At 42.1% G+C, this 25,922-nt stretch overlaps 1 protein-coding gene across 2 annotated transcripts in view; it reads right to left on the bottom strand.

Annotated features, from left to right (window-relative positions):
- LOC129815098 (sodium/hydrogen exchanger 3-like) overlaps window positions 1–25,868 on the bottom strand; it is a 52,216-nt gene extending 26,348 nt beyond the window's left edge. Inside the window, exons 1-3 of one of the 2 annotated variants that reach the window (XM_055868461.1) lie at window positions 25,779–25,868; window positions 24,508–24,562; window positions 13,343–13,441 (exon numbers count right to left, since the gene is read on the bottom strand). The gene's annotated coding sequence lies outside the window, so the exon portion shown is untranslated. The other variant, XM_055868463.1, reaches the window with a different exon arrangement.
- Window positions 25,869–25,922: the final 54 nt, after the last annotated feature.

Genomic DNA, 25,922 nt, shown 5'->3' with positions numbered 1-25,922 from the left:
CTTCAGGTAATCATCCTAAAATGTCATTAGAAACAAGGTGTTGTTTTTGGTGTATAAAATTATAGGCCTAGAATGCTATTGTATTCTGTTATGTAAAATAATCATTAATCATTATGTGATCTTGCGAGGCATTGATTCAGCTTTGATCTAACTTTACTAAACGAGCACCATTGTGAGAAGTGAACTTCTTCTATTCCTAATAATGATAATAATAATAATAATAATAATAATAATAATAATAATAAGTGATGAGTAGTACTACAGATATTGATGAGTGTTGTTTAAAACTGTTGGAGCGCCCTTCACGGTTCTAAAAGGACAGCTCTAAATGAACTTTGATTTGTTTAGCTTGAACTTATGGTTACAATATACCCTATTACAGAATAAAATAATACAGAGAGTTGAACTGTCACTTCATAATAGGTCTTTGCATATATTTAATAATCAAAATCGATTGACCAAGTAGTTAATCATTACTATGCAGGAAATTGCAGATAAGCCATAAAATAATTTCATAAATATTTGTCCACTGACTGGATGTTTTCTGTGGAATTATGCCCTGCCCAATTAGTGAAACACACTGCACCCATTGATGTTAGAAAACTAAGCAAACAGTAAACTACCTGGCCTCAGAGGGCTGTTTCATGCCCACTATATTATTATATTATATATACTTTGATATACAACAAAAACATGTTAAGTATGAAACAATGGCATCATGTACAGTGCCTTCAGAAGGTATTCAGACCCCTTGACGTTTTCCACATTTTGTTACATTACAGCCTTGTTTAAAAATGTTCGCCTAAAGTGACATACCCAAATCTAACTGCCTGTAGCTCAGGCCCTGAAGCAAGGATATGCATATTCTTGGTACCATTTGAAAGGTAACACTTTGAAGTTTGTGGAAATGTGAAAGGAATGTAGGAAAATATAACACAATAGATCTGGTAAAAGAAAATACAAAAAAATACAAAAAAAACGTTCTTTTGTATTTTTTTGTACCATAATTTTTGAAATGCAAGAGAAAGGCCATAATGTATTATCCCTGCCCAGGTGCAGTTTAGAATTTAGCCACTAGAGGGCAGCAGTTTATGTGCAAAGTTTTAGACTGATCCAATGAACCATTGCATTTCTGTTAAAAATGTTGTTTATTAAGAACTTTTCATGTTCAAAATTGTGCACTCTCCTCAAACAGTAGCATGCTATTCTTTCACTGTAATAGATACTGTAAATTGGACAGTGCAGTTAGATTAACAAGAATGTAAGCTTTCTGCCAATATCAGATATGTCTATGTCCTGGGAAATGTTCTTGTTACTTACAACCTCATGCTAATCTCATTAGCTTACGTTAGCTCAACCGTCCCGTGGAAGGGACACCGATCCCGAAGAAGTCAATTAAATAAAAATGTCTTAATATGCACACAACACCCCTTTATGAACAAGCGAAAAGGGAAGCCACTCCTCAGTAAAAGGCACATGACAGCCAGCTTGGAGAATGCCAAAAGGCACCTAAAGACTCACAGACCATGAGAAACAAGATTCTCTGGTCTGATGAAACCAAGATTGAACTCTTTGGCCTGAATGCCAAGCACCACGTCTGGAGGAAACCTGGCACCATCCCTATAGTGAAGCATGGTGGTAGCAGCATCATGCTGTGGGGATGTTTTTCAGCGGCAGGGACTGGGAGACTAGTCAGGATTGAGGCAAAGATTAACGGAGCATAGTAAAGAGAGACCCTCGATGAAAACTTGCTCCAGAGCGCTCAGCCCCTCAGAATGGGTTAGGGTTAGGGTTAGGGTTCACCTTACAACAGGACAATGACCCTATGCACACAGCCAAGACAATGCAGGAGTGGCTTTGGGACAAGTCTCTGAATGTCCTTGAGTGGCCCAACCAGGGGCCGGACTTGAACCCGATCAAATATCTCTGGAGAGACCTGAAAATAGCTGTGCAGCTACGCTACCCATCCAACCTGACAGAGCTTGAGAGGATCTGCAGAGAAGAATGAGGGAAACTCCCCAAATACAGGTGTGCCAAGCTTGTAGCGTCATACCCAAAAAGACTCAAGGCTGTAATCGCTGCCAAAGGTGCTTCAACAAAGGTACTGAGTAAATGGTCTGAATACTTATGTAAATGTTATATTTACGTTTTTTTATTTTGAATAAATCAGCAAAAATGTCTAAAAACCTGCTTTTGCTTTGTCATTTTGGGGAATTTAATACATTTTAGAATAAGCTGTAACGTAACAAAATGTGGAAAATGTCAAGGGGTCTGAATACTTTCCGAAAGCACTGTATTTGTGATGTAAACACTTTTGCCATTCTCCATAGTTACAATGTTGTTTTGTTCAGGGGCTGGGTCCAGAGGCATCATGAAATCACATAAGATATGTGTTTTATTTCCTTAAACAGCACTTACTATACTATCTGTCACTTATTGGTTGTTTACTGTACTCAATCAATGTAATAAATATGAGGCCTTAATCCAACTGAACTTTTCTTTTTTGATGTGGAATTATTTGTGTTTGCTAATATAATAGTATGTAAACACATATACTAAGACCTGACTTATTCAGCAGTCGTCAGCATCACAAGTGCTTACGTAGGCCTATTGTACTTAGGCCTAAAAGGCGGACATTTTCACATTGGCATTCTGCTGGAAGTGTTTCGACACTGCAGCCATTAACTTGAGGTTGCATTTGCGTAACATACCCTATGAGTAGGCTAATCTATTTTCACACATAATAAATTATGAGTAAAATGTTATTTTAAACATACAGAGGAGGTGGGTTTATCATGATACATTATGGCAAAAGTTTAACTCCAAGGCTAAGTAGGGTGGAAAAAGATGTCATGCATCAATTCACATTATTAGCCATATTAACTAACTAATGTCCCAATGTATCATTTTAACCAGTGCCCAGACTAAGGCCTCTAGGCCCATGTTCCTCCAAGCATGTATAAGTATGTACTTTTTAACACCTGAATAGAAAGGTCAAGTCTTGGCAAGAGGGGAAGGTTAGACAAAGGGTATGTTCTAGCTGGGAGTTGCAGACAGTATACTATGCAATTTGGTCAGGTTGTGTTTTGGTTAGACTGGTGACAGAGGTTGAAAGCACAACACAGGGCACATTCAACAGTTAATTAGTACTAAATGTGGGTACTTGATCATGCATGTAGATGTTCACAGGAGGTGATGTGAAGTCTGCAACAGGTCAATATAATTTAGTAAAAAGTTCTGAAGTTCCTTCAGCTCATTTTACAGTGGATACTTTATACTGATTGGAGCAGGTATGACTGCCAATTCCCAACACCCAAAGAGCACAGCACACCAACAAGACATGTTCATTGTCCATTGTCCACAATAACATCAATAAATGTACTGAGAATGCTTGCGGGGAAAATGCTCGAACAAAGCAAACATTGTAAATCTCTGAGGAAGAAAAATGCCACACCTTTTTCCATTCTGGAGAAAACACACCATTGTTTACATCAGACCACAACTCTTGTGCAATATTATTTAAAAGGCTCCAGTGTCATGTAAAAGGCTTGTACCAGGGCTAAAGCCATTGATTGAATTTGAATTATTATTGAATTTAAGCATGTTTGAGTTCTCTATAGACTCTTTGGGGGGCGGCAGGTGGTTAGAGCTTTGTGCCATTAACCGAAAGTTGCTACATCTAATTCCCGAGCTGACAAGGTAAACATCTGTCGTACTGCTCCTGAACAAGGCAGTTAACCCACTGTTCCCCGGTAGGCCGTCATTGTAAATAAGAATTTGTTGGCTTGCCTGGTAAAATAAAATACATTTAATTAATAGGGACAAGGCCTGACACAACACAATCTTAGGGTCTATCTGAGACTTACATCACATTATTTCTGTTTGATAAGCACTCCTCAGAGTCACCAGTGCAAATACTATGGTTACGTTTTGAGGGGCTGTTTCACAGATGTCACCGATGGGTAAATTGAAGAGAATAATGACAACACAACATTTCAGGTAATCTGCAAGCAGTGGCATATGTACAGTGCATTCGGAAAGTATTCAGACCCCATACATTTTTCCACATTTTGTTACAATACAGCCTTATTCTAAAATGTATCAAATATTTTTTTACCCCATAATGACAAAGCCAAAACATTTTTGGGGGAAATTACGCAAACATATTAAAAATAACAACTGAAATATCACATTTACATAAGTATTCAGACCCTTTACTCAGTACTTTGTTGAAGCAACTTTGGCAACGATTACAGCCTCCAATCTTCTTGGGTATGATACTACAAGCTGGGCACACCTGTATCTGGGGAGTTTCTCCCATTTAAGGTGAACCTTGGCCCCAGTCTGAGGTCCTGCGTGCTCTGGAGCAGGTTTTTATCAATGATCTCTCTGTACTTTGCTCCATTCATCTTTCCCTCGATCCTGACTAGTCTACGAGTCCCTGCCGCTGAAAAACATCCCCACAGCATGATGCTGGCACCTCCATGCTTCACCGTAGAGATGTTGCCTGGTTTCCTCTAGATGTGACATTTGGCATTCAGGCCAAAGAGTTCAATCTTGGATTCATCAGACCAGAGAATCTTGTTTCTCATGGTCAGAGTCCTTTAGGTGCCTTTTGGCAAACTCCAATCAGGCTGTCATGTGCCTTTTACTGAGGAGTGGCATCCGTCTGGCCACTCTACCATGAAGGCCTGATTGTTGGAGCGCTGCAGAGATGGTTGTCCTTCTGGAACCTTCTCCCATCTCCACAGAGGAACTCTTGAGCTCTGTCAGAGTGACCATCGGGTTCTTGGTCACCTCCCTGACCAAGGCCCTTCTCCCCCGATTGTTCAGTTTGGCTCTGTGGCCAGCTCTAAGAAGAGTCTTGGTGGTTCAAGAACTTCTTCCATTTAAGAATGATGGAGGCCACTTTGTTCTTGGGGACATTCAATGCTGCAGAAATGTTTTGTTACCCTTCCCCAGATCTGTGTCTCGACACAATCCTGTCTCAGAGCTCCACGGACAATTCCTTTGACCTCATGGCTTGGTTTTCGCTCTGATATGTACTGTCAACTGTGGGACCTTATATAGACAGCTGTGTGCCTTTCCAAATCATGTCCAATTAATTTACCACAGGAGACTCCAATCAAGTTGTAGAAACATCTCAATGATGATGAATGGAAACAGGATGCACCTGAGCTCAATTTCGAGTCTCATAGCAAAGGGAATAGTTATGTAAATAATGTATTTCTGTTTTTTTATTTTTTTATAAATTAGCAAAAATATCTACAAACCTGTTTTTCGCTTTGTCATTATGGGGCGTTGTGTGTAGATTGATGAGGGAAAACACTTATTTAATCCCTTTAGAATAAGACTAACGTAACAAAATGTGGAAAAAGTGAAGGAACCTGAATACTTTCCAAATGCACTGTAAATCTACACAGAGCAAGAATATAAGCACAATATGCAACAATTTCAAAGTTTTTACTCAGTTAAAGTTCATATAAGGAAATCGGTCGATTGAAATGAATTCAATAGGCCCTAATCTATGGATTTCCCATGACTGGGAATCAGTGGAAGCAGTTGAGGGTAGAACGGCTCATAATAATGGCTGGAACAGAGCAAATGGAATGGCATCAAACACATGGAAACCATGTATTTGATACCATTCCACCTATTCCACTCCAGCTATTACCATGTTGTCCTCCCCAATTAATGTGCCACCAATCTCCTGTGCTTGGAATACGGATATGTATCTGTTGGTCACAGATATTTAGAAAGAAAAGTAGGGGCGTGGATCAGAAAACCAGTCCGTATCTGGTGTGACTACCATTTGCCTCTTGCAGCGCGGCATATCTCCTTCGCATAGAGTTGATCAGGCTGTAGATTGTGGCCTGTGGAATGTTGTCCTGCTCCTCTTCAATGGCTGTGCGAAGTTGCTGGATATTGGTAGGTACTGGAACACGACAATCCAGATCATCCCAAACATTTTCAATGGGTGACATGTCTGGTGAGTATGCAGGTCATGGAAGAACTGGGACATTTTCAGCATCCAAGAATTGTGCACAGATCCTTGCGACACGCAGCCATGCATTATCATGCTGAAACATGAGGTGATGGCGGCAGATGAATGGCATGACAATGGGCCTCAGTATCTCGTCACGGTATCTCTACATTGAAATTGCCATCGATAAAATGCAATTCTGTTTGTTGTCCGTAGCTTATGCCTGCCCATACCACAACCCCACCACGGGGCACTCTGTTCACAACATTGTCATCAGCAAATCGCTCGCCCACACAATGCCATACATTCGGTCTGCCATCTGCCAGGTACAGTTGAAACCAGGATTCATCCGTGAAGAGCACACTTCTCCAGCGTGCCAGTGGCCATCGAAGGTGAGAATTTGCCCACTAAAGTCAGTTACATCGCAGAACTGCAGTCAGCTCAAGACTCTGGTGAGGACGACGAGCATGCAAATGAGCTTCCCTGAGACGGTTTCTGACAGTTTGTGCAGAATTTCTTCGGTTGTGCAAACCCACAGTTTTCTCAGCTGTCCGGTTGGCTGGTCTCAGACGATCCCGCAGGTGACAAAGACGGATGTGGAGATCCTGGGCTTGTGTGGTTACACATGGTCTGCAATTGTGAGGCCGGTTGGACGTAATACCGAATTCTCTAAAATGATATTGGAAGCGGCTTATGGTAGAGAAATTAACATTAAATTCCTTGGCAACAGCTCTGGTGAACATTCCTGCAGTCAGCATGCCAATTACACGCTCCCTCAAAACTTGAGACGTTTGTGGTATTGTGTTATGTAGAAAACTGTGGCCTTTTATTGTCCCCAACACAAGGTGTAAAAGAAAAAAAAAGAAATGCTCACTAACAAGGATGTGAACAAATTTGTGCACAAAATCAGCGAGAAATAAGCTTTTTGTACATTTATTTCAGCGCATGAAACATTTGACCAACACGTCACATGTTGCATTTATATTTATTTTCAGTACATATGGAAGTCTACTTCTGCCTGCAACACTCCAATGCTATGCATTTTCTCTAACATATGCATTGAAAACACACTCCCACATGTACAGTATGTACATATATACTTCTCTCGTGTATATGTACTTATACACAGTATATGTACATTTACACGAACACACAGTGTCAATGTCACCTCTGAATTGTGTGTGTCGTACACTCACAATGCAAATGCCCACCATGTCAACACAACAAACAAGACCTAAACACAATACTTCCAAAGTATAAAGCAAATAAGGGCGTTATTGTCACCATAAAAGATGAATGATGGACGTTTTTCAGGTTACAATGCTCATTTACGCAAGCACAGTTTTATGACAAGTCTGATCTCAATATTTTTGTGCATACGTAGTCTTTTCAGAAATGGTGCACACGGATATTTAATGTAAAATGTACTTGTTTATAAATGAGGCCCCAGAAGAGGACAGCAGGACAGAGGATACCTCAGGCAGCAGCCTGGTATCAGAGCATTTCATATTATTGTTTATGTAAATCCGAGACACTCCATTTAGTGTATGTTAGGTTTCGTATGGTTACATAAGACAGATGGTTACTTAAGGCAAAACGAAAGGAGGCTGGTTGGTTGGGGTGGATGAGTTGGTGTAAAATTGCCAATGCGCAACCAAATTTCTAAATTGCACCTGGTGTATTCTACTATTCTTACTCTCAAGAGTAAGTTGAGACTATAAGAGGGTAAGAAGGGTAAAAAAAAGGCAAATGAAAACTTGTAGTCAGTATTAAACATGAATCAGAAATATCTTAAATGTTGCAATAAACGGTAGGGGAATGGAAGAGTGAAACGCTAGCAACTATTGCAGTATAATATGGAATATAGATTTACAATGTATGCATTTAAACATGTGAAAGCAACAGCAAACATTTCAACAAGAGAACAAAGAGTTCTCCAATGGTGGGAGTTTGAAGAGCACACAGGAGAGACGCGCCTATGGTGTATATCCACCACAAAGGTTTCAGAAGCATTTTACTTGCTATGTCTGTGATATGTGGTTGTTTTAAATCACCAACATGTACTGTAAATGTAAAAATGTACACTTGCAAAGAACATTGGGTATTATTCTAATGGGTTCAGCCCCAAATTATTTGTATTTTAATAAAATGTGTTCTTGTTTGGGAGCAGAGCTAGAATAATACCCAGTGTGCATTTTCACATTTACATTTTGGTCATTAATCACACCATGGTGCCATTATACTTTTGACACGAATGCAGCAGAGGATGGTAGGAGGTGTTTCAAGAGGATGGGCTCGTTGTAATGGCTGGATTGGAATAAATGGAACTGAGTCAAACATGGTTTCCATGTGTTTGATACTGTTTGATACTGTTCCATGTATTCCATTCCAGTTTATACAATGATCCCATCCTCCTATAGTCCCTCCCACCAGCCTCATCTACAATGCAGTACATTTGTGTTGATAAGAGGCCACAAAATTGTGAACCGCTAGAAAAAAATATATATATAGAAAGGTATTTTGCATTTTGAAAGAGTGTAACTTGTTACAAAATCCATTGTATTGTAGTTCAGGCCAGTGAAATGTACAAATATAGTACCAGTCAAAAGTTACGACACACCTACTCATTAAAGTTTTTTTTTAAAGTTTTTTTTTACTATTTTCTACATTGTAGAATAGTGAAGACATCAAAACTATGAAATAACACATATGAATCATGTAATAACCAATAAGGTGTTAAACAAATCCAAATATGTTCTCAGCCAATTAACTCTGTCAGAGTTGTCATTGGGTTTTTGGTCACCTTCCTAACCAAAGTCCTTCTTGCCCAGTTTGGTCGGGCGGCCAGCTCTAGGCAGTCTCAGTAGATGCATATTTTTTCAATTTCCCAATGATGAGACCACTGTGCTCTTGGAAACTTACCAACAGCTTAGAAATTGTTTTATAGCCTTCCCAGAGATATGTCTCATCACAATTATATCTTAGAGATCTATGGACAGTTCCTTGGACTTCATGGTATAGATTCTGCTCTGATGCACTGTCAACTGTGGGACTTTATATAGACAAGTGTGTTTCTTTCCAAATCATGTCCAAACAATTGACTTGGCCACAGGTGGACTCAAGGATGATCATCTCAGTGTCATCTCAAGGAGTATCAAAGGAAATTGAATAGACCTGAGCTCAATTTGGAGTGTCATAGTAAAAGGGTGTGAATACTTACAGTACCAGTCAAAGTTTGGACACACCTACTCATTCAAGGATTGCTCTTTATTCACTTCAACCTTAGCCCATGGTCCTTTTCCTTCCATGATTTCCTCCCAAGACCAGAAATCCTGCTTCGTGCGCTGTCCGTTAACCCGCTGCTTGATCCGGGTTTGGTGGGTGATTCTGTAACGTTCGTCTGGTGGTGTATTAACGAACCAGGGCGCAGCGGGTGATGAATACATAACTATTTATTACCAACAGACGAAACACTGACAAAACACTAGAACAAACTACAAAACAATAAACGAAGGCAACAGACCTGAAACAAACGAACTTACATATAGACGAAGGACGCAAGAACAGGAACAGACTACCTAAAACGAACGAACGAACAAACGAAACAGTCCCATGTGGATTACACAGACACAGGAACAATCACCCACAAACAAACAGTGAGAACAACCTACCTTAATATGACTCTCAATTAGAGGAAACGCCAAACACCTGCCTCTAATTGAGAGCCATACCAGGCAACCCATTAACCCAACATAGAAAACACATAACATAGACTACCCACCCAAACTCACGCCCTGACCAATTAAACACATACCAAACAACAGAAAACAGGTCAGGAACGTGACAATTGCAATTAAATATTTGTGTATTTAATTGCAATTGTCTGCGCCTTGGTTCGTTAATACACCACCAGACGAACGTTACAGAATCACCCACCAAACCGTGGAGAGCAGGAGTACAGGCAGACACCGTGTTACGCAGTAGAGCGCACGGTGTCTCCTGTACGTGTGCATAGCCCGGTGCGGGTTATTCCACCTCCCCGCACTGGTAGGGCTAGATTGAGCATTGAGCCAAGTGCCATGAAGCCGGCTCTACATATCTGGCCACCAGTACGTCTCCTTGGGCCGGCTTACATGGCACCAGCCTTACGCATGGTGTCCCCGGTTCGCCTACATAGCCCGGTGCGGGTTATTCCACCTCCCCGCACTGGTCAGGCGACGGGGAGCATACAACCAGGTAAGGTTGGGCAGGTTCAGTTCTCAAGGGAGCCAGTACGCCTACACGGTCCGGTATATCCGGCGCAACCTTCCCGCCCCAGCTCAGTACCACCAGTGCCTACACCACGCACCAGGCTTCCAGTGCGTCTCCAGAGCCCTGTTCCTCCTCCACGCACTCTCCCTGTGGTGCGTGTCTCAAGCTCAGTGCCTCCAGTTTCGGCACCACGCATCAAGCCTCCTGTGCGTCTCCAGAGCCCTGTACGCACTGTTCCTTCTCCCCGCACTCGCCCTGAGGTGCGTGCCCTCAGCCCGGTACCTCCAGTTCCGGTACCACGCACCAGGCCTATAGTGCGCATCGAGAGTCCAGTGTGCCCTGTTCCTGCTCCCCGCACTAGCCTTGAGGTGCGTGTCTCCAGTCCGGCACCACCAGTTCCGGCACCACGCACCAGGCCTACTGTGCGCCTCAGCAGGTCAGAGTCGGCTGTCTGCCCAACGCCGCCTGCACTGCTCGTCTGCCCAGCACCGTCTGAGCCATCTGTCTGCCCAGCGCCGTCTGAGCCATCCGTCTGTCCAGCGCCGTCTGAGCCATCCGTCTGTCCAGCGCCGTCTGTGCCATCCGTCTGCCCAGCGCCGTCTGAGCCATCCGTCTGCCCAGCGCCGTCTGAGCCATCCGTCTGCCCAGCGCCTTCTGAGCCATCCGTCTGCCCAGCGCCTTCTGAGCCATCCGTCTGCCCAGCGCCTTCTGAGCCGTCCGTCTGCCACGAGCCATTAGAGCCGCCCGTCTGTCCCGAGCCGTTAGAGCCGTCCGTCAGTCAGGAGCCGCTAGAGCCGTCCGTCAGTCAGGAGCCGCCAGAGCCGCCAGCCAGTCAGGAGCCGCCAGAGCCGCCAGCCAGTCAGGAGCCGCCAGAGCCGCCAGCCAGTCAGGAGCCGCCAGAGCCGCCAGCCAGTCAGGAGCCGCCAGAGCCGCCAGCCAGTCAGGAGCCGCCAGAGCCGCCAGCCAGTCAGGAGCCGCCAGAGCCGCCAGCCAGTCAGGAGCTGCCAGAGCCGCCAGCCAGTCAGGAGCTGCCAGAGCCGCCAGACAGTCAGGAGCTGCCAGAGCCGCCAGACAGTCAGGAGCTGCCAGAGCCGCCAGACAGTCATGAGCTGCCCTCCAGTCATGAGCTGCCCTCCAGTCATGAGCTGCCCTACAGTCATGAGCTGCCCTACAGTCATGAGCTGCCCTACAGTCCGGAGCTGCCCTACAGTCCGGAGCTGCCCTACAGTCCGGAGCTGCCCTACAGTCCGGAGCTGCCACTCAGTCCGGAGCTGCCACTCAGTCCGGAGCTGCCACTAGTCCAGAGTTGTCCCTTTGTCCTGAGCTACCTCTCTGTCCTTAGCTACCTCTTTGTCCTTAGCTACCTCTTTGTCCTGAGCTACCTCTCTGTCCTGAGTTGTCTCCTCTATTGTGGAGGGGCCTTAGTGAAGGTTCCTGGACCATGGTCGGGGGCGAGGGTCGCCACTCAAAGGACGCTAAGGAGGGGGACAAAGACAGTGGTGGAGTGGTGTCCTCGTCCACCGCCGGAGCCGCCACCGCGGACAGATGCCCACCCAGACCCTCCCCTTGAGTTTTAGGGGTGCGCCCGGAGTTCGCACCTTGAGGGGGGGGGGGTTCTGTCACGTTCCTGACCTGTTTTCTGTTGTTTGGTATGTGTTTAATTGGTCAGGGAGTGAGTTTGGGTGGGTAGTCTATGTTATGTGTTTTCTATGTTGGGTTAATGGGTTGCCTGGTATGGCTCTCAATTAGAGGCAGGTGTTTGGCGTTTCCTCTGATTGAGAGTCATATTAAGGTAGGTTGTTCTCACTGTTTGTTTGTGGGTGATTGTTCCTGTGTCTGTGTAATCCACATGGGACTGTTTCGTTTGTTCGTTCGTTCGTTTTAGGTAGTCTGTTCCTGTTCTTGCGTCCTTCGTCTATATGTAAGTTCGTTTGTTTCAGGTCTGTTGCCTTCGTTTATTGTTTTGTAGTTTGTTCTAGTGTTTTATCAGTGTTTCGTCTGTTGGTAATAAATAGTTATGTATTCATCACCCGCTGCGCCTTGGTTCGTTAATACACCACCAGACGAACGTTACAGCAATTCAATTTCAATTATAATTCAGACAGCCTAATTCCAATTCATTTCCATTTTAATTAAATTTAACAAATTCTCCACTTCATGAGTGAATATAAGAATTTCATTGGAATTTCAAAATTAAATTGTAATTGACCCCAACCCTGCAAATTACACTACCCAAAAGATACCCTATTGGTGAAACGGCATGCCTATTGTTATACTGGCTTGATTTAGAGATTGTGGTCCTTCTGTAAGAGGTAACTGGGGATCTAGCGGTTGCGGTGGGCGGTGGTCAGTTAGAGGAAGGGCTTTTCTGTAAAAGCTTTTGGACAGGCCGCCTAAGTGTTTTTTCAGGCTGCCTGAGTCCAAACAGTGTAAAAAAATGTATAGATTTTTTCTTCCATAGCTTGCTTATAGAGATCAGCATGTATTGATTCTCAGTCCTGCATCGCATTCGGAAGGTACTGTATGCACTGACATGACCACAATGGAGAGGTTGGGAACAGGTTGGAGAGGGCTGAAAACATTCCTGTTTCGATTGCATCCAATGGATTCTCTACTGTTAACAAACAGTTGAAGTGTCTGACAAATTACTTTTCTTTTTGGGAAACTGTTGAGTCATTATAAACAAACAGGAAAAAAACATGATTAACATATGACTATCCTCTGAGACCTGACACAAAGGGAGTAAAGACAAGATTTCTGTTCTCAAAGACTGAAAACCCCCTTAGAGAAGAGAGATCCTGTCACGCCCTGACCTTAGAGCTTTTTATGTCTCTATTTTGGTCTGGTCAGGGTGTGATTTGGGTGGGCATTCTATGTTCATTTTTCTATGTTTTGATATGTCTTTGTTTTGGCCGGGTATGGTTCTCAATCAGGGACAGCTGTCTATCGTTGTCTCTGATTGTATACATACTTAGGTAGCATTTTCCCACCTGTGTTTTGTGGGTGGTTATTTTCTGTTTAGTGTTTTCTGCATCTGACAGGACTGTTTCGGTTTCCACTTCGTTATTTTGTTCTTGTGTTCAGTTGAAATAAGTCATGAACACTTACCACGCTGCGCTTTGGTCCGATTCTTCCTCTTCAGACGACGACACCCGTTACAGATCCATTGGTATCTTCCTCATTCCTTTGTCCACGGTCAAGTTCTGTCTATGGAGGAAAATTGACTTTTTAGAGGTGTGTCAATAACAGCAGACTGACTGAAACAACTCTAAACTAAACTTTCATAAGCAATGTTTGATTTCTGTACACTCTCCTTGCACCTTATATATTAGTGTAAATGCCAAGAGTGCTTGTTTTGGGTGTCGTGTATCATTTCCTGGCTGGCACATTTTATATCACTAAAGCCTTTACTGTCATGACCAAACAGAGAAGAAAGGGGGAGGGAGAGAGTCAGGTAGACTGTCCATGCCCAGACTTGGCACAGCTAACACAAACAGTATTCCTCACTCCTGCTGATAGCAACTGTTCATGCTGACAGAAAATGCCTTCTTTATCCTCTATCGAATTGTTTGTGGTATCACATTGAAGGGGGGAAGTAAATTGCATGTATAAAAGCAGACAGTCATCTCATTGTCTGCCTGCATTACCAAGTCTTATAAACATAAGCTCCTCTTGATTTTGTTGTTCGTTTAAATGTGTAGTAGGTGGCAGGAGGTTGTTTGTTTTACATTTTACAATTTTGTCATTTAGCAGACGCTCTTATCCAGCTTCTGGTAAATTGTGTCTAATATTTATTTATTTATTTATTCTGGTATTGTCCGTATGTAGCTCGTTTTTGGTCACAGGTCCAGGAATGGCTGAAGAATTGCAACATTTGCGTAGAACTAACGCTACAGATAGCAATACTGGGTGATTTGAAAAGCCATAGTCAATCAATCAATAATATAATAATTATTTTAGCAAAAATGTTTATTTTTAATTTACAATCCGTGGAAGCTATGAGAATAGGAAGATTCAAATCTTTTGTGAAGCATCACAGCACAGTTGAAAAATATATGGCAAATAAAAATCTGAAATGGATGATGTTGGAAGATAGATGGGAAGGGTTGAGTGGAGCTGAAGGGTGAGACTAATAACAAGATAAACAATGTAGGGCATACGGGATCTGTGAAATGTGTATAGGTGCGGAGCTTTTGTGAAATAGCACAGTTACAAGTGGAAATCAAACTGGATGGACAACAGAAATAGAGGAAGGACTAAGAACAAACAAGAGAGAACTATTATAAAGTAGACTTTGTCTGTAAAATGTGTATAAGATGTATAAATTGAAGGTAAAAACAGAAATGTTTATCAGTTTACTCCAATTGGGGGATCGGTGGTAGGGTTTGCGGGGAATAATAATAAAGGTATATTTGTTAAAAAAGTATGTATGTCTATATAGGTATGTGTATGTATATATGTGTATATGTATGCATACATGTATGGATATATATATATTTACCCCAAAAAATATGGGGGATTGGAAATGATGCAGACAATTACATTGGAAGCAACATTCTTTCCGCAATATTAAGGTGATCCACAACCTAAAAAAAATAAAATAAAAAAGTGTCTAATAAATCAACTACTGGTGATGCAATGCACATTGTGACTGAACCATAAAGGATGAAGGACCTGTCAAGCAGAGTGGTCCATTGGCACACCACAGATTATAAGGCTGTAATTAAATTCATATGAGTCATATGAGGAAATGGGAGGATAGTTAGGATTGTTCAGAGAACATTAAAAATAAAAATAAATTAACATGAGAACGCACAGTATTTTCCTTTAATTTTTTAATATAATTATTTTAGATTATAAGAGTCAACAATAGTAGTGTTTGACCTATTAATGAACTGATGTTACTTTAAAATAGTTAGCTCCTTAGATAACCATTTGTAAACCTCCTGTCTCAGCCTCCAGTATTTATGCAACAGTAGTTTGTGTCGGGGGTCTGTTAAATCTGGAGTACTTCTCCTGTCTTATCCGGTGTCCTGTGTGGATTTAAGTATGCTCTCTCTAATTCTCTCTCTCTGAGGACCTGAGCCCTAGGACCATGCCTCAGGACTACCTGGCATGATGACTCCTTGCTGTCCCCAGTCCACCTGGCCGTGGTGCTGCTCCAGTTTCAACTGTTCTGCCTGCGGCTATGGAACCCTGACCTGTTCACCGGACGTGCTACCTGTCCCAGACCTGCTGTTTTCAATTCTCTATAGACAGCAGGAGCGGTAGAGATACTCTTAATGATCGGCTATGAAAAGCCAACTGACATTTACTCCTGAGGTGCTGACTTGTTGCACCCTCGACAACTACTGTGATTATTATTGTTATTTGACCATGCTGGTCATTTATGAACATTTGAACATCTTGGCCATGTTCTGCTATAATCTCCACCCGGCACAGCCAGAAGAGGACTGGCCACCCCTCATAGCCTGGTTCCTCTCTAGGTTTCTTCCTAGGTTTTGGCCTTTCTAGGGAGTTTTTCCTAGCCACCGTGCTTCTACACCTGCATTGCTTGCCGTTTGGCGTTTTAGGCTGGATTTCTGTACAGCACTTTGAGATATCAGCTGATGTAAGAAGAGCTATATAAATACATTTGATTCGATTGGATTGTAGACAAGAATCCTTCACAGGTCCAAAACATTGGACCTGACTGAAATGGACCTGGGTCTTTCCCATCCGGACCCAATATGCATCAATTATTTTTCTAAAAATGCAGAGACCCAAGGACAACGAGACTCATTCTGTATAGACCTGGTCAGATCTAGACCTGGTCCGATCCAAGTGAGCGAAGCAGCAGTAAAGTCAATTTTTAATCCTTCCTAAGCATATTTGGGTAGAGGACTGAAGGTTCCTCCCCTCAGACCTCCTCCGATGTCCTTTTGAAAGAGAGGCAAGGAATGGAGGAAACAAGGACAAAGTTTTAACCATTGCTTTAAAAAAGATGATCTATTTATTTCACGTGATTAGTGATTAAGGTCAATCCTGTTGCATGAACTTAAATCTCATTTTAATATGGTGACTACTCCATTTACATTATTTAAAAAATATATATTTTTTTACATCTAATATTGAAGTCAGTGTAAAAGCATGGTTTTACTCCTTTTTGGCAATTTTCTGGTGGAAAACTGAGCGGGTCGAGCATAACACATCAACCTTGTTACCTATAGATGGGCAAGAAATGTTTTCACAATTTACATTTTGCATTCAATTGCCCATCCCTGTTTCACAACAAGCTTCCATTCCCCATGTCACAAGGGTGCTATGACTGATTGAGATGAAAACGGCAACCCTGTTAATTGCCACCTTGTGGTATTTTTTCTTCATTTAACCTCAGAGATTGGAAAACAAGTGTTTTATTAACTTGAACATGTGCACTTAATGGCAGAATTTAAAACTTAAGTGAACTAGTGTATATATCAATATGTTTTACATTACCAGGGTTGGGGTTAATTCCACAAATTCTGTTAGAATTAAATTCCCTTACCCTGTAAATTCCATGTAATTCAATTTCCACAGCAGTCTTTGAATTCAGAGACGATTAAATTCCCCCCGATTCCAATGTTAGGTCAATTCTACGAATTCAATATTATCCTCAACAATTCCACAAATTCAAATTCAATTCCCACAAGCTTTGAAGCTGATAATGTCACTATTTAGACAGCCTAGAAATACAAGTTGAAATTATTTAAGCAAGGTTGCAGCAGGTTTAAGTGGCTGAAGCCTGTACTCGTCCTTGTGTGTGTCCACCTCGTGTGTAAATGATGGTATTGTGATACTACTGAAGTTTCCATATACCATGCAACACTACTGTACACGTGCCCCCGATAAGTGTGTAGTGGAGGCGCACACACTTATCAGGAGCACATGGACAGTAGCGATGCACAGTATGCAACATTTTTGTGTTGATTGAAAAAATGACCTTGGTACTGCAATGTCTCTCTCTCTCACTCACTCGCTTCTCGGGTAATGGCCTGACTTGCACTGGCAGACTATAGCCATTAGGCCAAAAATATAGATAGATCTTTGTTATTTAAAAGATTGATATGAACACTATCCCTCTGGTGTGTTTCTTTATTTTTTTATATATTTTTTTATTAGAATCCCCATTAGCTATTGTGAAAGCAGCAGCTACTCTTCCTGGGGTCCACACAAAACATGACATAATACAGAACAACCTCTTAAGGATCTGACCCTTTTTTTTCAATTTTCACCTAAAATGACATACCCACGTCTAACTGCCTGTAGCTCATGTTCTTGTTATGTTCTTGTTACTTACAACCTCATGCTAATCACATTAGCGCACGTCAGCTCAAACATCCCACGGGGGGGACACAAATCCTGTAGAGGTTTTAAAACAAATCCTGCAGTCAATTTTTATACCAAGTGCATTAATTCCATTACCTGGGAAATTGTAATTCAGTCGAAAGATGTTTGTGTTTAAAATTCAGACAGCCTAATTCCAATTCATTTCCAATTCCATTAATTAAATTTAACAAATTCTCCACTTCATGAGTGAATATAAGAATTTCATTGGAATTTCAAAATTAAATTGTAATTGACCCCAACCCTGCAAATTACACTACCCAAAAGATACCCTATTGGTGAAACGGCATGCCTATTGTTATACTGGCTTGATTTAGAGATTGTGGTCCTTCTGTAAGAGGTAACTGGGGATCTAGCGGTTGCGGTGGGCGATGGTCAGTTAGAGGAAGGGTTTTTTCTGTAAAAGCTTTTGGACAGGCCGCCTAAGTGTTTTTTTGGGGGGAACAGGTTGGAGAGAGCCGGGAACATTCCTGTTTCGATTGCATCCCATGGATTCTCTACTGTTAACAAACAGTTGAAGTGTCTGACAAAAGTCTGTTCTTTGTGGGAAACTGTTGAGTCATTATAAACAAACAGGAAAAAACCATGATTAACATGTGACTCTCCCCTAGGACCTGACACAAAGGGAGTAAAGACAAGATTTCTGTTCTCAAAGACTGAAAACCCCCTTAGAGAAGAGAGATCCATTGGTATCTTCCTCATTCCTTTGTCCATGATCATTAACACGCTCTGTCTATAGAAGAAATGGGCTTTTTAGAGGTGTGTCAAAAAAAGCAGACTGACTGAAACTTCTCTAAACTAAACTTTCATAAGCAATGTTTGATTTGTAAACACCATCCTTTTACCTTGTAAACTCAGCAAAAAAAAGAAGAAACGTCCTCTCACTGTCAACTGCATTTATTTTCAGCAAACTTAACATTTGTAAATATTTGTATGAACATAACAAGATTCAACAACTGAGACATAAACTTAACAAGTTCCAAAGACATGTGACTAACAGAAATGGAATAATGTGTTCCTGAACAAAGGGGGTGTCAAAATCAAAAGTAAAGTCAGTATCTGGTGTGGCCACCAGCTGCATTAAGTACTGCAGTGCATCTCCTCCTCATGGACTGCACCATATTTGCCAGTTCTTGCTGTGAGATGTTACCCCACTCTTCCACCAAGGCACCTGCAAGTTCCCGGACATTTCTGGGAGGAATTGCCCTCGCCCTCAAACTCCGATCCAACAGGTCCCAGACATGCTCAATGGGATTGAGATCCGGGCTCTTCGCTGGCCATGTCAGAGAACTGACATTCCTGTTTTGCAGGAAATCACACACAGAACAAGCAGTGTGACTGGTGGCATTGTCATGCTGGAGCGTCATGTCAGATGAGCCTGCCGGAAGGGTACCACATGAGAGAGGAGGATGTCTTCCCTGTATCGCACGGTGTTGAGATTGCCTGCAATGACAACAAGCTCAGCCCGATGATGCTGTGACACACCGCCCCAGACCATGACGGACCCTCCACCTCCAAATCGATCCCGCTCCAGAGTACAGGCCTCGGTGTAACGCTTATTCCTTCGGCGATAAACGCGAATCCGACCATCAACCCTGGTGAGAAAAAACTGCAACTCGTCAGTGAAGAGCACTTTTTGCCAGTCCTGTCTGGTCCAGGGACGGTGGGTTTGTGCCCATAGGCGACACTGTTGCCGGTGAGGTCTGGTGAGGACCTGCCTTACAAGAGGCCTACAAGCCCTCAGTCCAGCCTCTCAGCCTATTGCGGACAGTCTGAGCACTGATGAAGGGATTGTGTGTTCCTGGTGTAACTCGGGCAGTTGTTGTTGCCATCCTGTACCTGTCCCGCAGGTGTGATGTTCGGATGTAACGATCCTGTGCAGGTGTTGTTACATGTGGTCTGCCACTGCGATGACGATCAGCTCTCCGTCCTGTCTCCCTGTAGCGCTGTCTTAGGCGTCTCACAGTACGGACATTGCAATTTATTGCCCTGGCTACATCTGCAGTCCTCATGCCTCCTTGCAGCATGCCTAAGGCATGTTCACGCAGATGAGCAGGGACCCTGGGCATCTTTCTTTTGGTGTTTTACAGAGTCAGTAGAAAGGCCTCTTTAGTGTCCTAAGTTTTCATAATTGTGACCTTAATTGCCTACCGTCTGTAAGCTGTTAGTGTCTTAACGATCGTTCCACAGGTGCATGTTCATTAATTGTTCATGGTTCATTGAACAAGCATGGGAAACAGTGTTTAAACCCTTTACAAAGAAGATCTGTGAAGTTATTTGGATTTTTACGAATTATCTTTGAAAGACAGGGTCCTGTAAAAGGGACGTTTCTTTTTTTACTGAGTATATGGGGGATACAACCATCCCGCTCTGTATATTTGGCTGTAAAGAGACGGAATCATTAGATAATTTGTTTTGGTACTGTCCATATGTAGCTTGTTTTTGGTCGCAGTTCCAGGAATGGCTGAAGAATTTACCTGGCGCTAACCCTGCAGATAGCACTGCTAAGTGATTTGAAAAGTCATAGTCAATCGATCAATAATATAATAATACTTTTAGCAAAAATGTTTATCTTTAATTTACAATTTGTATGAACTATGAGAAAAGGTTCAGAACTTTTGTGAAACATCACAACACAGTTGCAAAATATATAGCAAATAGAAATAAAAAAGGTATGTTGTTTAAGAGATAGATGGCAGGGGTTTAGTGGAACTGAAGGGTGGAACTAAAAACAACAAGATAACTAATGCAAAATACACTGTGTCCGTAAAATGTATATAGGTTCAGAACTTTTGTGAAACATCACAGCATAGTTAAAAATATATGGCAAATAGAAATCAAACTGGATGGTCTTCAGAGATAGATGGGAGGGGTTGAGGGTAGCTGAAGAATGGTTAAACAAACAAAAGATAACTATTGTAAAATATACCGTGTCCATAAAATGTATATTGTATGTATAAGCTGGAAGTAGAAGCCTAAATGTTGATGTCCATTACTTTACTCCAGGGTGGTAGAGTTAGGGGAAAATAATAAAGGAAAATATATAAACTACTATTCAAAAGTTTGGGGTCACTTAGAAATGTCCTTTTTTTTTAAAGAAAAGCACATTTTTGGTCCATTAATAACGTCAAATTGATCAGAATACAGTGTAGACATTGTTAATGTTATAAATGACTATTGTAGCTGGAAATGGCAGATTTTTATGGAATATCTACAGAGGCGTACAGAGGCCCATTATCAGCAACTATCACTCCTGTGTTTCAAAGGCACGTTGTGTTAGCCTTTTACAATGATAAACTTGGACTAGCTAATTGATCATTAGAAAACCCTTTTGCAATTATGTTAGCACAGCTGAAAACTGTTGTTCTGATTAAAGAAGTAATAAAACTGGCCTTCTTTAGACTAGTTGCGTATCTGGAGCATCAGCATTTGTGGGTTCGATTACAGGCTCCAAATGGCCAGGAACAAAGCAGTTTCTTCTGAAACTCGTCAGTCTATTCTTGTTCTGAAAAAATGAAGGCTATTCCATGTGAGAAATTGCCAAGAATCTGAAGATCTTGTACAACGCTGTGTACTAATCCCTTCACAGAACAGCACAAACTGGCTGTAACCAGAATGGAAAGAGGAGTGGGAGGCCCCGGTGCACAACTGAGCAAGAGGATAAGTACATTAGAGTGTCTAGTTTGAGAAACAGACGCCTCACAAGTCCTCAACTGGCAGCTTCATTAAATAGTACCCGCAAAACACCAGTCTCAATGTCAACAGTGAAGAGGTGACTCCGGGATGCTGGCCTTCTAGGCAGAGTGGCAAAGAAAAAGCCATATCTCAGATTGGCCAATAAAAAGACAAAATTAAGATGGGCAAAAGAACACAGACACTGGATAGAGGAACGCCGCCTAGAATGGCAGCATCCTAGAGTCGCCTCTTCACTGTTGACATTGAGACTGGTGTTTTGGGGGTACTATTTAATGAAGTCTGAGTGGTTTTGTCTGTCACTGTGACAGTGACATTTTGATAAAAATTCTTTGGCTGATTTTCTGTGTCATACAGAGCATTTTCTTTGTTAATTTTATCATTATTGTTGCATATTATTTTTATATGCTTAATTTCCATTAATTTAACTACAGCCTTATGATCTGTGGCGTGCCAATGGACCACTCTGCTTGACAGGTCCTTCATCCTTTATGGTTAAGTCACAATGTGCATTGCATCACCAGTAGTTGATTTATTAGACACAATTTACCAGAAGCTGGATAAAAGCGTCTGCTAAATGACATTTAAACGAACAACAAAATCAAGAGGAGCTTATGTTGATAAGACTTGGTAATGCAGGCAGACAATGAGATGACTGTCTGCTTTTATACATGCAATTTACTTTCTCCCTTCAATGTGATACCACAAACAATTCGATAGAGGATAAAGAAGGCATTTTCTGTCAGCATGAACAGTTGCTATCAGCAGGAGTGAGGAATACTGTTTGTGTTAGCTGTTTCAAGTCTGGGCATGGACAGTCTACCTGACTCCCTCCCTCCCCCTTTCTTCTCTGTTTGGTCATGACAGTAAAGGCTTTACAGTGATATAAAATGTGCCAGTCAGAGAAGATATACAACGCAGAAAACAAGCACTCTTGGCATTTAGACAAATGTAAACTCAGCAAAAAAAGAAATGTCCCTTTTTCAGGACCCTGTCTTTCAAAGATAACTCAACTTCACAGATCTTCATTGTAAAGGGTTTAAACACTATTTCCCATGCTTGTTCAATGAACCATAAACAATTCATGAACATGCACCTGTGGAACGGTTGTTAAGACATTAACAGTTTACAGACGGTAGGCAATTAAGGTCACAGTTATGAAAACCTAGGACACTAAAGAGGCCTTTCTCCTTACTCTAAAAAACACCAAAAGAAAGATGCCCAGGGTCCTTGCTCATCTGCGTGAACGTGCCTTAGGCATGCTGCAAGGAGGCATGAGGACTGCAGGTGTGGCCAGGGCAATAAATTGCAATGTCCGTACTGTGGATGACTAAGACAGCGCTACAGGGAGACAGGACGGACAGCTGATCGTCCTCCCAGTGGCAGACCATGTGTAACAACACCTGCACAGGATCGGTACATCCGAACATCACACCTGCGGGACAGGTACAGGATGGCAACAACTGCCAGAGTTACACCAGGAACGCACAATCCCTCCATCAGTGCTCAGACTGTCCGCAAAAGGCTGGACTGAGGGCTTGTAGTCCTGTTGTAAGGCAGGTCCTCACCAGACATCACCGGCAACAGCGTCGCCTATGGGCACAAACCCACCTTCGCTGGACCAGACAGGACTGGCAAAAAGTGCTCTTCACTGACAATTCGCGGTTTTGGCATGACGATACCACCAGCCATACTGCTCGTTCTGTGCGTGATTTCCTGCAAGACAGGAATGTCAGTGTTTTGCCATGGCCAGTGAAGAGCCTGGATCTCAATCCCATTGACCACGTCTGGAACCTGTTGGATCGGAGGGTGAGGGCTAGGGCCATTCCCCCCAGAAATGTCTGGGAACTTGCAGGTGCCTTGGTGAAAGAGTGGGGTAACATCTCACAGCAAGAACTGGCAAATCTGGTGCAGTCCATGAAGAGGAGATGCACTGCAGTACTTAATGCAGCTGGTGGCCACACCAGATACTGACTGTTACTTTGATTTTGACCCCCGTTTGTTCAGGGACACATTATTCCATTTCTGTTAGTCACATGTCTGTGGAACTTGTTCAGTTTATGTCTCAGTTGTTGAATCTTGTTATGTTCATACAAATATTTACAAATGTTAAGTTTGCTGAAAATAAACGCAGTTGACAGTGAGAGGACATTTATTTTTTGCTGAGTTTATATAACATTCCATTAGTTGCAAGAATTGTTTATAATAATTTAAATTGAGAAATTGTGCTATGGAATCGGTACATCAAAAATCTCTTCCCAACTATTTTGCGACCTATATTTTGCAGCTGTCAATTTTTGGGGTCCTTAAATTAGACTGATGTACCTTTTTATTTATTACAATTTTGGTCTATAATCCAGGATTGACAGATAAATTCTTAATTTTTCCTACTTCCACTTGCCTCATCCATTTAATAAAAAATGCATTTTTCTAAAATGTTAATAAGAACCCCCAGAATCATTGTTTATATCCAAGAAAGCACATATCAGATTGTCAATACTGATGACTTTAAGTCTGCATAGGTGAGAGCATTAAATTTTTTTTACAATTCTAGAATATGTTGTGCACTGTAGCACAAGAAACAGGTGTTAGTCTGAATCAGGATGACAAGGTCTGTGTCCCTTGATAGGATAGAGGAGACAGACCTGTGCACTTGATCATGTACACAATAATATACAGTGCATTCAGAAAGTATTCCACATCAATCCACCTACAATACCCCAGAATGACACAGCAAAAACAGGTTTTTAGAAATCTTTGCAAATTTGTTAAAAATAAAAAAACATTTACATAGGTGTTTCCCTAAGAGCTCTCTGGGTTTAAACATATGGCACAGAAAGTGAATAGCTTAATCAGTTGATAGTGATAGAATTAGATTACTTCATAAGAAAAGTACACTTGGGGGATATAGCCAGCTGTCACGCCCTGGCATTAGAGAGGCTTTCTATTCTATATTTTGGTTAGGCCAGGGTGTGACTAGGGTGGGCAGTCTATGTTCTTTTTTCTATGTTGTTGTGTTTCTATGTGTTTGGCCTGGTGTGGTTCCCAATCAGAGGCAGCTGTCTATCGTTGTCTGATTGGGAGCTATACTTAGGTAGCCTGTTTTCCTATTTTGAGTTGTGGGTGATAATTTTCTGTTTAGTGTTTTTAGTCACTTACAGGACTGTTTTTTTGTTGTTTTGTTCAGTTGTTTTATTAAAATAATGAAAACTTACCACGCTGCACCTTGGTCCTCCTCTCCTTCTCCCGACACCAGCCTGGTCCCATAGACTAGACGTAACATAGTACAAGTAAATCCGGTATACACAAATTAGTATATGTAACGTTTGGTATGAATTCATAAGATAGATGGTTACCTAGGGCAAAAAAAAAGTAGGTTGGTTGATTGGGGTGGACGGGTAGGCATATCATGTGAATCCAATGGTTGCGAGTTCAAATCATCACAGAAATGTTTTGTTAATTAGCAACTTTAACTACTTACTACTTTTTAGCTGCTTTGCAACTACTTAGCATGTTAGCTAACACTTCCTCTAACCCTAACCCTTCCCCTAACTTAACCCTTTAACCTAACTCCTAAACTTAACCCCTAACACTAATCCCTAGCCTAGCGAACTAGCCACCTAGCTAGAAATCATAACATACACTATATTTACAAAAGTATGTTGACACACCTTGAAATTAGTGGATTTGGCTATTTCACACCCGTTGCTGACATGTGTGGCTGTCCATAGACAAACATTGGCAGTAGAATGGACTTACTGAAGAGCTCAGTCACTTTCACTGTGGTACCGTCATAGAATGCCACCTTTCCAACAAGTCAGTTCGTCAAATTTCTGCCCTGCTAGAGCTACCCTGGTCAACTGCATGTGCTGTTATTGTGAAGTGGACACGGCTAGGAGCAATAACGGCTCAGCCGCATAGTGGTAGGCCACACAAGCTCACAGAAAAGGGACCACTAAGTGCTGAAGCGCACAGCGCGTAAAAATCGTCTGTCCTCAGTTGCAACACTCACTACTAAGTTCCAAACTGCCTCTGGAAGCAACGTCAGCACAAGAACAGTTTGTCGGGAGCTTCATGAAATGGGTTTCCATGGCTGAGTAGCCGCACACAAACGTAAGATCACCATACGCAATGCCAAGCGTCCACTGGAGTTGTTTAAAGCATGTTTCTACAACTTGATTGGAGTCCACCTGTGGTAAATTCAATTGACTGGACATGATTTGGAAAGGCACACACCTGTCTATATAAGTTCACACAGTTGACAGTAGGTCAGAGAAAAAACGAAGGAATTAAGGACGAAGGAATTGTCCATAGAGCCCCGAGACAGGATTGTGTCGAGGCACACACACACAACCACTCACTCAGCAACAACCTGCCTCACAGTCAGCAGCAGGTCACAGTGAAATATATATATATATTTTTAAGAGAAACGGCAGCTGCGTTGCAACTCGTGTACACGGGGCATTAGAAATAGACCGCAACTCACCGCCAAAAACATTATCACCATCGACATCGGTTTCTAAGTAGCATTTTTTCAGAAAAACCACAAACATTTCAACACTGCCCACATGTGATGTCATCATGCTGTCTGTGTCCTGACCTACTTTCTAGTGCCAATACCTGCAGTGGG

Source organism: Salvelinus fontinalis, chromosome 18 (assembly GCF_029448725.1).
Source record: "Salvelinus fontinalis isolate EN_2023a chromosome 18, ASM2944872v1, whole genome shotgun sequence".
Classification (NCBI taxonomy): domain Eukaryota; kingdom Metazoa; phylum Chordata; class Actinopteri; order Salmoniformes; family Salmonidae; genus Salvelinus; species Salvelinus fontinalis.
Note: the sequence above shows the minus strand (reverse complement) of the source record. Positions and strands in the feature narration are given on the sequence as shown.